The following is a 13442-nucleotide window of genomic DNA, read 5'->3' on the forward strand; positions in this document are numbered from 1 at the left end:
TTCCTTATTTACTTTTAAATGTGGTGTTAACATTTACTGATAAAATGAAGAGGCAGTTTACATCTGTTAAGATATAATTCCTGATTCAGACGTGGCTTTCTTCGTGTTTTGCTGTGTTTGGGCAGTTACTTTGCAGTGAAGTAATTTGCACTTTAGCTAAGGGTAGAAAAATGTCTCAGCTCCTTCTGTTGGGTGTGCCAGCTCCTTCAGCTGTTCAAGAAACAGGATGAAGGAGGAATTGTTTAGCAGTGAGAGCATGGGGTGAATTCTGGCATCAGGTGTCAGAGGTTCTATTCTTGGTTGCACTTCTGAATGGCTAATTTAGGGTGAGGATGAGGTTTCCCTTGGCGTCCTCATCTGGATAATAAAGAGGTGGTCTCACAATATTTTCTCAATGAATATCTGGGCTTATGTTATTTCCTTTTAACATTATCAAATTAACACTGTCTTAAGGTTTGTGACTTCTAAACCACCTCTAAAGCCTGACTTGAGCCATCAGATAAATCTGATTCTGACTTTCTCATTTCTTTTTATTAGTCTGGGCTATAGAAGTCATTCTTAAATGAATGCGCATCAAGAATTACCTGGGGCTGCGGCTCTCTAGGCCAATCCTCTGCCTTGCGGCGCCGGCACACCGGGTTCTAGTCCCGGTCAGGGCGCCGGATTCTGTCCCGGTTCCCCTCTTCCAGGCCAGCTCTCTGCTGTGGCCAGGGAGTGCAGTGGAGGATGGCCCAAGTGCTTGGGCCCTGCACCCCATGGGAGACCAGGATAAGTACCTGGCTCTTGCCATTGGATCAGCGCGGTGCACCGGCCGCGGCAGCCATTGGAGGGTGAACCAATGGCAAAGGAAGACCTTTCTCTCTGTCTCTCTCTCTCTCACTGTCCACTCTGCCTGTCAAAAAAAAAAAAAAAAAAAAAAAAAAAGAAGAATTACCTGGGAGCTTTTAAACACAGTGATGTGTGGCCCATTAGGAGACCTGCTCTTAAAGGGAAGATCCCAGTAGTCCTCATTGTCCAAGTGCTTCCCAGGAAACCAGAAACACATGAGTGACGGTTGCACTGTTAACCAGCTCAAAAATAGTTCATTCAAAAGTTGACCAGGATTGTTTCACTATTCTATTATCAGGGGCAACAGATTTGATAAATAGAAAAACACAAGTCCAATTTTATATAATTTCTGATAAAGAATAAATAATTTTTACATACATATGTCCCATGCAGTTTTGGCACTTTGTTTTTATCTGGCAATCCTTTATGCCATAGATTCAGGAATATCTCAGTTCTTTCACAAGTATTAATATGCTTAGTGGTCTGAAAGGGCCCCAAGACAAAAGGGCTTTAGTGGAGTTTTTGCTACTGCCCATTAGCATATATCATGAGTCCTTTTGGAAAGTATTATGTTAGAAATTTGGAGATACCATTTTTTTTTTACTTTTCTGCTACATTTTGCCAGGATAGCATTCACTTTTTAGTCTTTAAATAAATTGAAGGTTTATTTTTTTATAGTGCAAAGGAATTTAGCCACATGGCTTCTATTAAGCCATCACTTCATATGGAAATATGTTCCAAGTTTTCTCAGGTGGGTACAACCACCTTGTCCTAAATTGTGTAACTTTATTTTGACGTGAGGCTTATAAGGAATCTAAGCTTTCCCCATGGACCAATTTGTTGTCTTCTCAAATAGTTATTCTTTAAAATGGAAATTTTGCACAGTAGTTGAATTGTATCTCTTCAGAATCCTTTGGAAATGGATTTACCCAGGACATACAGGGCAGTGAGGGAAACAAAGGAATTGGCCATTGTTCAAGAGCAAACCAGGTCAGCACCAACAGTACCAGGATTCATTTCCACTTAAATGGATCCCAGGGTACCACCTACACGTATTACAAACTGACTTGGCAGAAAAGGGCTGTGGCCATTAGATAAGCAAATATTTTTGCTTTGGGTTTTATTTAATAAGTTATCAAATGTGATTTTCTGTATACTTAATAGGCTCATTTGTCTTGTGAAGATGACAGATACTAGTCTGAAATAGGTGTCTGGGATGGCCAAGATAATAGTTCGGCTGATGGACCCAACCTTATGATCAGTATAAGATGGTTTATTTCCAGCTTTTGTCTCAAGCTTTTACCGCCTCACTGTGATTGAGAAATATAGACCCAGATTAACCTACACAACAATGCCTGTGTCTAAAACAGACCCGAAGTTAATGTTATTTTCAGGTAAATGTTAATTGTGTGTATCTGCTACCTCTGAGGGGTGAATTAGAGGACTCTGTGACTCTTAGTACTCTATTCTCCACTTTCTGGGACTGAGGGCAATTTGATTAGTTCTTATTGAAATATTTCTTCAGACTCAAAAAAAAAAAAAAAACAAAAATCACTAACTCTGTTTTCCCCTTAAATATTGTTTAAAAATTAATCAAGAGGTTTATGCACCTTTTTATTAAATGTGAGTTAGGCTGGAACTAGGGAAATGAAATACTTTTCTGCTTTGGAACTATCACATTGGCCTCCCCAATGATAATTACCTGCAAAGTGTCACTAACTGGAGTAATGAGAGATTGACAGTTTGGGTCCCCGAGGCCCTGGTCCAACAGCTTTTTTATAGCAAGTATTGAAAACTATGCTACAATATATACCTTTCCATAAGGAGAATGATATAATAAAGAACATTCAGTGAAAATTTAAAATCTTTTCAGGCTGAGTATCTCGTCTCTGAAATGGTTGGGATCAGCTGTTTTTCAGATTTTTGGATTTGTTTAGATTTTCAAATATTTTCATGTACACCATGAGTTGTGTGAGGATGTGACCTGAATCCAAGCATAAACTTTGTTTATGTTTCAGGTACATTTCATACACCTGATCCAAAGATAATTTACAGAATATTTTAAGCAATTTTATATATGAAACAAAATTTTATGGTGTGGAATTTTCCACTTATTTTGTGTTGGTGCTCAAACATTTTTAGATTTGAGCATTTTGGATTTTTAGATTAGGGCTGCTCATCTTTTTTTTTTTTTTTTTTTTTAGAGAGAGATTTGTTTTATTTATTTATCTGAAAGAGTTACAACGAGAGGTAGAGACAGAGAGTGAGGTCTTCCATCCACTGGTTCACTCCCCAGATGGCTGCAATGGGTAGAGCTGTATTGATCCGAAACCAGGAGCCAGGAGCTTCTTCCGGGTCTCCCACGTGGGTGCAGGGGCCCAAGGACTTGGGCCATCTTCTACTGCTTTCCCAGGCCATAGCAGAGAGCTGGATCAGAAGAGGAGCATTTGGAACTAGAACTGGTGCCCAAATGCGATGCCAGTGCTTCAGGCCAGGGCTTTACCACTGCGCCACAGAACCGGCCCCAGGGCTGTCAAGAGTGATGGTGTTTAAGAGGAAGTACAGCCCCTTTGGCAATGTTCTAGCCATAGTTAGAGGTAAAATTTAGGTGAAGGCCTTCACATCTGAGTGTCAAATGCTCATTTGTGAGGAAATGATAATACTGGGCTGTGGAGAACATTAAAGCAAGTAATACGTGTTAAGTGCGTAACATTGACCTTTAAGGAATTCTATAAATCTTCATTCTCTCTTGCCTTTAAGGCTCCATTTGTGAGAACATATTCTAGAACTGGAAAGGATATTTATTGTACTAACTCTTTTTTTTTTTTTTTTGACAGGCAGAGTGGATAGTGAGAGAGACAGAGAGAAAGGTCTTCCTTTGCCGTTGGTTCACCCTCCAATGGCCGCCACGGCCGGCGCGCTGTGGCCTGCGCACCGTGCTGATCTGATGGCAGGAGCCAGGTACTTATCCTGGTCTCCCATGGGTGCAGGGCCCAAGGACTTGTGCCGTCCTCCACTGCACTCCCTGGCCACATCAGAGAGCTGGCCTGGAAGAGGGGCAACCGGGACAGAATCCGGCGCCCCAACCAGGACTAGAACCCGGTGTGCTGGCGCCGCAAGGCAGAGGATTAGCCTAGTGAGCCGCGGCGCCGGCCTGTACTAACTCTTTAAAAATTATTCATGGGCTTGTGTATTTATACACTGCATTTCCTGATTAATGACCTACCATTGTATTCACCATGACCAATCATTGGGTAAACTGGTCTTCCTTTATTTGTGATCTACTATATTTGAAAATTCTATATGTCAGAGGAAGTCTCAGAAACTCATGAAAAATCCTTCAGTTATTTGGGTGTCTTGAATTTAAAGATGTTTTGAATTTTGTGTGTGGTGTGTGTGTTATTTTCTTTTCAGGATGAACACTGTATTTTCATCACTGTGTTTATCATTTGATGCCTCAAAGTACTTGGCTCTTTCTCTCTAGTTGAGCATAGAGACAGAGACATTATTATTTGTCTAAACCTATTTACTAACTCCAAACAGCAAACAGAATGACTTGCATTTATAAAGTACAACATATTAACATTGTTTTGTGTTTAGTGCTTGCAAACTCAGAACTTTATATGTTATTAAAAGCTTTCAACACTTTCTTTTCCTCCTTTGAAAAATAATCACCATATTGCTTGCCTCTAGCATTTTTTCACAGAAAGCCAAAGACAGTGATTTTCAATTTCTGAAAATCTAATTGCAAATGCAAAGGCAGTACAAACCAGTTGTACCTATTGAGGATCAGCTAATGAGCCATTTGTCCTTTTAGTTTTTAAACTCATTTTAGATTTGTAGCACACCATAGTAAAACATTACTTGCTTGATGTTGGAAATTTCTTGATGACTGGAAATTGGAGAAAAGATATTGAAGATACACCTTAAAAATATTCCAGGTGCTCCCATGAAGGCATTGACACAGTGCTCAGAGGGCAGCAGGAGCTCTACTGACAGACTCAAATTCTTGACGGGAAATTCACACAATGTACACATGTTTTATATTTCTGTAGATAAAGTGGGAAGCCAACTCTGCCCATGTGTGCTCCTGATCTTAGATATTGTTATTCCTCCAAATATAGTTCAGGACACTTGTCAGCACACTGTGAAGCTCTTGTTAAAAATAAAATGGAGATTCAAATCTCAAAATAAACGAAGAGCAATTTGTAATACATTGCCACTTGCATTTTTCATTGTGGGCTGGTGAATCCGAGGCCTGTGAAATTCTGTTATGAGTGACCCCATTAAAATAATTATTCAATGGTTAATAATTATTCTGGGTATGTTTGCTATTTGAGTAGAAAGCTACAAAGCTGAATTGATTTTTAAAGGGTGTATTTTTATATTTTGTCAATATATATAAAAATTAAGGAGAGGAAGTAAAATGATTCATTTTAAATGACATATGACTCCAATTCTCTGTGCTTTGCTGATACAAAACTCCTATTGACATTAGAGTTGAGTGCACGCATGAAAAGGAGAATTCTAGTCACAAGCTCATTGCTGTTTCTAAAAGGAGATGCATGGATTTTTATTAATTCCCTGCAGCCATACCCATCTTCAATATTTTTCTTTCGAGGCAGTATACTCTTCAATCTGTTTGTCAGCCTACAAGGACCAGCTCCTGTATTCCATACATGTGCTTTGCTTCTGTTATTTTCAGTAGGACTGCAGTGGGAAGATCAAGGACAGACTTTGTCCTTTACTCAGTAAATGACCATCACTGTCCTTGGAGAAGTTGTCAGACTGTAGTTGAGGACAGAAGGGCCAGACAATTTTAATGTTGCATTCCGTGTCAATTTTTTGTTGTCAACTGTGCACAAAGGGTCATCAGTTTGTTGTTTCAAAAAATACATCAGCACCTGTTTATTTTCCCTGTTCTACATGTAGCCATTCAAGAGGCTTCTAAAATTCCATTGCAGCTAGCTTTTGTGACTTGTGCCAGAAAAGGAATCATGGGCATGTGATATTAACTTGGCAGTGTAAAAGCATATTGCAAACAGTATTATGAAAAGAGAACACCATTGCAGGTCTATAATCATTTTGAATAGTAACGGCAGCGGTAATGATGAGAACCGATGGATGATAAACTGAGAATGAATGGCTAAGTGGCTCTTTCCAAGAAGTCAGCTTGTAAATCAGAGGCACAGCGGAGGGAAGGATGCATGGGCTTGACGTCCAGACACAGCCTTTGACATGGGGCAACTGAATATATACCATAGCAATATGCAGTACAGGTATGGGAATATGACAAAACTATTTTAAGAAATTTTCCAATTATCTCATGATTTTTGTTATGTAGCACAATCCATGGGCACTCTTTTACAAAAAGAATGTGGCTTCAAATTATAGAAATGCACAAAATCACAGAGAGCCAGATTGGAGTATGACATACTGCTCGCCTGTCTTGGTAGAAGTAAATGGAGTCTAACTGACACCTGGTTGGTTTTCCTTCTCCTCAAACACAGACTGACACTCCAGAAACTGGGGTCGTCTGACAAATTTAGGAACTACCTGACCAGCAGAAACGTATTCTTCCTGCTTGGATCTTCATCCCTTCTGATCCACCCCAGTATCCCGGCTAGAAATCAGCTTTGTGAAAGCACTCAGAATTCTTGTTTTAAGATGCCTGGCATCTGCAGTGAACCCCTATTCCTCATTCATCCTCCTCTCTAGATAAACTCCTTCTTCCTGCTAGGCCTCATTGCCCCTCTTCTCAACGGGAGCTGGCTTTGAAGTCCCTGGGAGCTGTGCCCTGGGCTGGGGGAGTGGAATTTGGAGGGGAGGAATAGGGGCTGCTGAAATTCATGCCGCTCCACTGGATTGCATGTCTCTCCTTCTCCCTTTTTGCATATTTTATTTTAAGTGCATGTTTTCTCTTGGCTGAAATGAAGACAGAATTGATTTGGTTTTAAAGAACCCACTGGAACTAACTTGTTTATGTACACAGAGTTGTCTGTGACAAGCAGCTGCCACAAAAACCACCAGTGCCAGGATTTGGAAGTTGGGTGTAGAGCCACGTCCTGCAAGCTTAGGGCATTTCAGAGGTGAGGGAGGGCCGGGAAGCATCAGGGAAATTGTAAGTGAATCCTGGTGTTTTCTTTCCTTGTAACTCAGTTTCCAGCTGCTTGGAGCAAATTACTTCCCCTCTTAAAAACCAATTTTCATTATCTGTGAACTGGAAATAAAACTCTTAAGCTCATAGGGTTGTTTCGAAGAGTAAACTACTTGGCATTCTTTTTATAATTTTTAATTTTTTGATTAATTTCCTTTCATTTTGTTTTAAAGACTAAAAGACAGATACACAGGTACAAACCTTCTATGTGTTGGTTCAGTTGCCAGTGCCAGCAGTAGCTGCAGCTGGGCCCAACTGAAGCCAGAAGTCAGGAACTCAGTGGGGGTCTCCCATGTGGGTGACGTGGACCCAAGAACCTGCTGCCTCCTGGGATGTGCTTTAGCAGGAAACTGGATCAGAAGTCAGGTAGCCGTGTCTGGAATCCAGGCACTCTTATAAGACATACAGGCATCCCAAGCAGCAACCTAACTGCTGTGCCGCACGCCCTGCCCAGTACCTTCTTAAACATTTTCCATCATTTCAGGTCCATATTAACTGGTTAATGACTTGAATTCTTTGTCATTTCCAGGATTGTATTTATGGTACCAAAAATACAAAGACAGTTTCAACTGAGTAAGCATAAGGGTTTAAAGGGCAAAAAAAAAAAAAAAAATCTTTAAAAGCAACACTGCTGGAATAATTGTGAATATTTTTTGTGAGTATCCAGCTGGGAAGGGTCTGGTCATCTCATGTGTAGGGTGCTGGGATTTCCTAAAATAAATGGCCATACAAAAGAGATTCTTATGTCATTTGTAGATTTGTCCTTGAACAGTCACCAGTCTAGTTTGGGTTGTCTCAATTTTGTCACTCAGATTTGCATCTTGTCTTTCTCTCTGTTTTTAGTTGTTTGGATTCCTCCCAAAGTATTTGTGGCCGAAATTCCTTTTGGACTCTGAGCTGCCTTTTTTACATAAGCTTTGGATTGGAATCAATAGAATGTCAAGATGCCAGGCACATTCAGCCTAATAGCAGGTGGGTGTCTGCTGGACAGGGTGCCTGATTTGCCTGACAGTAGCAAATTTAGGCAAGAATTAATGAGCTATAGAAGGTACTGTTGGTGTTGCAGGATTTTTGCAGGGTTTTCAGAAATAATTTTGTTTTTCTCTTCTAATGGAGTGTTCATGGTTGTGTGTGTGTGTGAATGTTTGCACACATGCGCACACTTGCACCTTGATATGGCATGAGTCAGTTTACTGTTGGAAAATAAGAGTCACACGGAGCTAAAACTCAGGCTCTTAAATCTTAATAGAATTGCGTGTAAATTAATTGTTGGCATTAGTCTAATGTTCAAAAAGAAGAAAGCACTGCAGAGGCTGAGAGAATTGTTGAAGGTTTGCTTACCCTTGCTCAGATACAGTCCTGTAGTGCCTTCACATTACGCATCAGAAAACAGCTGGTCAGCAGAAGGCAGGTCATGTGCAGTGGTAAGTAAGGTGTTGGATTTAGAATTAGACACTGCCACGTTTCAATTGTGACTTTGCTCTTTAGAAGATAGCTAACATTGAGAAAAATGCCTGCCTTTCGACTTTCTTTATATATTGAGTCTCTCGTATATCAGGAAGTTAAAGAATAAAACCCTTACTTTCTAAATCTTTTTAGAGATTAAATGTTGGAGTACAAGTAAAATGCCTGGTATCATCATAGGCCCTCCCTAAATAGTGGCTTTCAAGCTAATCTATAGAGTTAGATGAGTCTGGTTTCCCCCATGTTTATACTGTCTAGCTGGCCTTTTTAGTTTTCTTATTTTCTGTGATACAGTAGACTTCCTATTGTTTTAGCTTTTCATCTCAAACATAAACTCAGCTGTGGAGTCCATACCTTCTAATTGTTGACCACTAATGCCCTTTAAATTTGCTGGACCTCCCATGGCGGGATGGTATTAAAACAACCTGATCTAGGATGGGCAAAGGATGAATAAAATGGAAATGAGGCCTATGCAAATTAACTTCCCATTTGTTTGGAGATCCTCTGGAGGCAGCAGTAGTCCTTAAGTATTCCAGATTCTAGACTAGAGCAAGCAGTGCTCTGAATGACAAGCCTGTGGCTTCACAGGGCCCATTACGGGATGCTTCCTACCCGGGAGAAGACCGACCTCTATATTTAGTGGTAGTCTAAGTAAGGAAAACACCAGTTTGATGGTACCGCTCTAGAGTTTAGAAAGCCCCACCACGTCTCTACTTCTTGGAAAAATGTGGTGGTTGTTCCTTTCCCTAGGGCTCACAGCTTCCGTCTTTGAGAAAGTTCATAGTCACGAGTGCAGTATTGTCAGCATTGCAGACCAGTCCGGGATGAACACCTCCATCTTCCTCTGGGATAAAAGGTTAAGCTCTACCTATAAAATACATTCTTCCACAGTTGTTGCAGAGTATTGATTATTTTTGAACTTATAGAAATCAATTTTAAAACCTGAAATTATTTTTGTTCAGGAAGAGAAGTGTACATTTGTTAATGGGGCTTATGACAATGATGGCCCAATCTTAGTTTTCCCTGTTTTATTTGAGTAAGTGGTATAATATTAGGGATCATTTTGCAGTGTTAATTTTTCATCTAGAGATGTTTTTCAACCCCACTCACTGATTTTCATTTGTAATTAGTGAGTGTTTGATGAAGGCAGTATAGAAAAGTGGCTAAGAACTCTAAAATCAGGCCAACCTGGGTTTAAATTATCACTGATCTTGAGTAAGTTACTTATACTCTCTGTGGGACCAATTTATTCATCTGTATAGTGGGAGTAACTGGAGACACAACCTCAAAACCACTGCATGTATTGAATGAAGGAATCTTAAATAACGTGCCCAGCACATGTTTAGGTACTCAATAAATCACAGCTGTTGCTATTATAATCATTACTGTGATATGTATAATGAGAGTAATAAGCAGTGCTATCTCATACAGTCCTTGCAGTGATTATGTGAGATATTTGTGTGTACTTTTGCCCTGCAAAAGAAGTGCTCAGTGATGTCTGTTTTTTTTTTTATTAACTTAGGATGAAAGCATGTTATTTTGAGAACAGTTAAGAAGTAACTATGAAAAGGGACATTATGTAGAGGGTTCTGTGTATTTTATATATATTTTAGTTTCTTAGCATACATTTCTCTAGTTGTCTTCCCCATGATTCACTGCACACCTCTGGAGGTTAGAGCTAAACTACCTCCTCACTTTCCTTGCCCTTATTGAAAATAGCTGTCTGAAAGAAAAGATCCTAAGGATATTCCCATGTGAGGAATGAAATTGTCCTTGTGCAGGGTTAGGCCTCTAGGAACTGAACTGAGTGCAGAACATCATTGAAAGATAATCTTTATTAGATGCTGAAAATTACTGGCAGAGATCAATGCTGAAGGTGAGACTGTCTTGCCTGTTACTTCCAATAGTGAATACTTAAGGGACACGTATTTATATGGGATATCCACCTTCCTGTTTTATGCTGTATCATAATACTAAAGAAGAAAAAGTAATTAAAGGAAAATATAAAGTACACCATTTTAATTTTAAATCAGAAATTTAGAAAACACTCTTAATCCCTTTGAAATCATTGCTACTGGTCAACTGGGGTAGCCAGATTTCCCCTAGCAGTAGCTACCAAGGAGTTAATCTATTGAGCAACTGATGGGCTCTCTGCCCCATGAACAGAATTCAAATGTGGCCTAAAGCAATGAATTTAAGGAGCAGAACACTCCTATTTTGGCAACAGTCGCTAGAAACCCCAAGTACTCTCAGAATCAGGCAGCAGGTGCCGTGGAGAGATGCTCCAAGCACATCCCAGGACTCTTACAGGATAAAGTCAGAATCAGAGCTCCTGTACCCCTTAAAGAGCATCTTCCAAAGCATTGTGCAGAAAAAGGACTCACTTTATGTAACACTGAGGGCTGCATGTTGATTGCCATGCTCTAGAGAGAGCTGAAAGCAGGAGCCCCCTAAAAGTCAGGCAGAAGGAAGAGAAAATGGGGCCTTTTTTAAGCTAATCAGAATCTGACAATGGCTTGATGTGGATGTTTTAAGAATAGATGGTGATTGGCAGGTTTTTTTGTTGTTATCAGTTGGCTCCTCTGGTGCAGTGAACTTTCTTTATCCCTGCAGTAGGATTTATTTATTTGTCCCCTTTGGAATATGTGCTTCCTCAGTGCCTCAGCAGTAAGTCTGGAGGTTCCAGAAGGCTCTACAATTAAATCACTGTATTGTCTTAACCTGTCTATTTAAGCGTGGGTGAAGTGGAGCTCCTTAGCTACTTGCCTTGCAAAATGCGTGAGTTAATTAATATTTGCACAGCAGTAGAAAATGCCTTTTTTTTTTTTTCTGAATGGATTGTGCACGTACCAAGCTATACAGTGTTGACTCAGGACATTGCACATATTTTTTCGTTTAAATAATTAGCAGAAGAAATTACATGACAAAAAAAATGCTGAAAAGAAATGAGAAAAACGGAAGTCATGAAAGGCCTCTTTTATGATGTTTCTTAATTCTGTATTTCTGTAAAGCAGCAAACATTAAGTGCCTAGATAAGGTAATGCGGTATAGACTTTGAGGTTCTTCCTTAGACATTCTGCAGTTCTGTCTCCCCTTCCTGTCTCTTAGGACATAACAATATGCCCTCCAGAATCACAGAAGACAGACATTCTTCTCTGGGCTCACATGCCTGCTTCTGTGCTACAGGCCAATCCTGCCTGGGTTCAGCAGAGAATTACTTACTGTGCAGTAGCTGGCTGCTGCTGCAGATGCCCACTAACACAGGGTTCTAAGTGGTGCTGAAAGCTGCTTTATGAGCCCTGCAGAGGCGGTATGCATGTATGCAGCTGCACATCTGTGAGAATACTGGTGGGTTCAGGCATCGCTGGCCCTACCTTATAGTCAGGCTTTCTGTGTGGGAGTTATATGAGGCTTTTGTACTCTTGCTTATTTTTCATTGCAAATGGGGCAGTGTCCAAAAGGCATCTAGTAGAGGTGGGTTGGGGCGGCGTGCATGGCAAAAGCAATGAATACAGATAGAAGAGGGCTGAGTGAAGGCAAGAGTCAGGAGTGAGGCTCTCTGGCCTGGTGAAAGAGTGTTTAACTTAGTGCCAAGAACGGCATTTTGACACTGCCTCTGGCAGATATGTGACCTTGAATCCTGGTGTCCTTCTTTGTGACATGGTGGCCCTAATAGCTGCCTCCAAGATGGGAGTGAGATGAAGGGAGGTAACATTTGTCAAGTCGTCTGTCATCAACACGCAATCAGCCTCCCTCTTTCAAGCCATCCCTTCTCAGGTTTGACTGAGTTGAGTATCCACCCTACAGGTTGAAAGAGCACATGCATTTGCTCAAATGTTAATTTCTTTTACAGATCTCTTTCAGGTTTGGTTCATCTCGTGTTATCATTTTTCAGAGCAGTATTGGTATTATCACTACAGTCAGTCTGCCTTCCCCACTGGAAGGGGGCTGCGTGGTATTCAGGCATAGTGGTGACTTACAAAGTGTTAGCCTTTTTATTTCTGATCAAAAGTGTAAGCCAAGTGTATTGTACCTAATTTAGAAAAATCTAAACTTGATAAAATAGCCACCAATTATCATCTCAGTACACAGAATCTCTCTCTGTGTGTAGTGTGTATTGTATATGCTTGAGGATGTAAATAGAAGCTATTCTACTATTTGTCATATGCACTTATATTATTTAGGATTTTTGATGCTACAAGTTCAAATTTTGACAATGGATGAATAAATGCTGCTTTTTTCGTGTTTATCAAAATCTCCTTCACAAAAGAGGTGGTATGGAGAGACATAAAGTTAAAAGGGTCCTTGGAGTTCTTCCAGGAACCTGACATAAGGTCCAGGGGAAGAGCTGAGAAAACAAAGCTAAACAATTGAATTTCCTTTCTTAATGATCCTCAGGGGATTTGCACCAAAATAAACTTATCTTTTAATTCATATTTTCCACAAATTTTTGAATTATCCTTGCATTATAAAATTTATATATCACACATAATTAGTGTATAACATGTATATATAAACAAGTATATATGTACATAAATGTATGTATGAGTATACACACATACATGGTTCATCCTCACACCAACACTATGGTGCAGATTTTATCCCCATTTTACAGATAAGGAAAAAGAGGCACAGACAGGTTAATCTGCCCACAAGCTACACCGCCTGAAAACACTGTAATTGGGCTTCAATACTAGGCAACTCTGGACATTGAGCTTTTTTAAATAAACTACTCTGCTTACTGCAGTGGTAATGCTGGTGTAAGAAAGAGTGCTCAATCAGTGAGCATAAACTTTCAGTCGTGCGAGATGAATGAGCTCTAGTGATCTGTTGTGCAACAATGGGCCTATTGTTAACAATACTGTATTGAACACTTAATTAGTTAAGAGGGCAGATCCCATATTAAGTGTCACTGCTACAATAAATTGAAAATTATTTAAAAATGCTCAAAATTGGTGTTCCATATTATTTATAAAACTCATTTATATTTATA

General features: G+C 39.9%; 1 protein-coding gene across 5 annotated transcripts in view; it reads left to right on the top strand.

The window, feature by feature from the left end:
• The window catches only part of FLRT2 (fibronectin leucine rich transmembrane protein 2), a 103259-nt gene that overhangs the window by 47459 nt on the left and 42358 nt on the right, over positions 1-13442 (top strand). For 2 of the 5 annotated variants that reach the window (XM_051825963.2, XM_008271954.4), the window contains exon 2: positions 7829-7957. The exons of the other annotated variants lie outside the window; for them this stretch is intronic. The gene's annotated coding sequence lies outside the window, so the exon portion shown is untranslated. The remainder of the gene's footprint in view (positions 1-7828; positions 7958-13442) is intronic. 5 annotated transcript variants of the gene reach the window in all.

The sequence above is a fragment of the Oryctolagus cuniculus genome, chromosome 20 (genome assembly GCF_964237555.1).
Source record: "Oryctolagus cuniculus chromosome 20, mOryCun1.1, whole genome shotgun sequence".
Classification (NCBI taxonomy): domain Eukaryota; kingdom Metazoa; phylum Chordata; class Mammalia; order Lagomorpha; family Leporidae; genus Oryctolagus; species Oryctolagus cuniculus.